Source organism: Nematolebias whitei, chromosome 16 (assembly GCF_014905685.2).
Source record: "Nematolebias whitei isolate Nwh7 chromosome 16, NemWhi1, whole genome shotgun sequence".
Taxonomy (NCBI): domain Eukaryota; kingdom Metazoa; phylum Chordata; class Actinopteri; order Cyprinodontiformes; family Rivulidae; genus Nematolebias; species Nematolebias whitei.
Window position 1 is genome coordinate 7696087 of NC_056513.1, and position 641 is coordinate 7696727.

The following is a 641-nucleotide window of genomic DNA, read 5'->3' on the forward strand; positions in this document are numbered from 1 at the left end:
CGTTCACCGTTCTTTGATCTCTGCGTTCTCTGGTCTCTGCGTTCACCGTTCTTTGGTCTCTGCATTCACCGGTCTCTGCGTTAACGTGTAGGAACGTAGAGCTTCCTCATTCCAGACACTCCAGTGAGAGCTGGAGATCACGGCATGATGACGCCAACAGGATCACATCATCTGCAAATAGCAGAGATGGAATCCTGAGGTTACATAACCAGATTCCATCCACCGAGAAATTATGTCCATAAAAAAAGTGAGTAACCAAATCGGTAACATCAAGCAGCCCTGGCTGAGTTCCATCTACCACCTTAAAGGGGTCTGACTTACTGCCAGCGATGTCAACCAGAATGTCACAACATCTGGAGTCTGATGTGAATTTCTGATTTGTGGTGATGAAAAGTGATGTTTGCAAACAAAAAATGTTATAAATAAACAGCTCCCATCTAAAGGCTGACAGGACACTGGTGCCCCATCTAATGTCGATGGGATGCTGACGCCCAGTCTAAAGGCTGACAGGATGCTGGTGCCCAGTCTAAAGGCTGACAGGATGCTGGTGTCCCATCTAATGTCGATGGGATGCTGATGTCCTGTCTAAAGGCTGACAGGATGCTGGTGACCAGTCTAAAGGCTGACAGGATGCTGGTGAC

The 641-nt window shown here is 47.7% G+C and overlaps 1 protein-coding gene across 1 annotated transcript in view; it reads left to right on the plus strand.

The window, feature by feature from the left end:
- Positions 1-641, plus strand: part of LOC119423051 (nascent polypeptide-associated complex subunit alpha, muscle-specific form) — a 34466-nt gene that overhangs the window by 21995 nt on the left and 11830 nt on the right. The gene's annotated exons all lie outside the window — the stretch shown is intronic.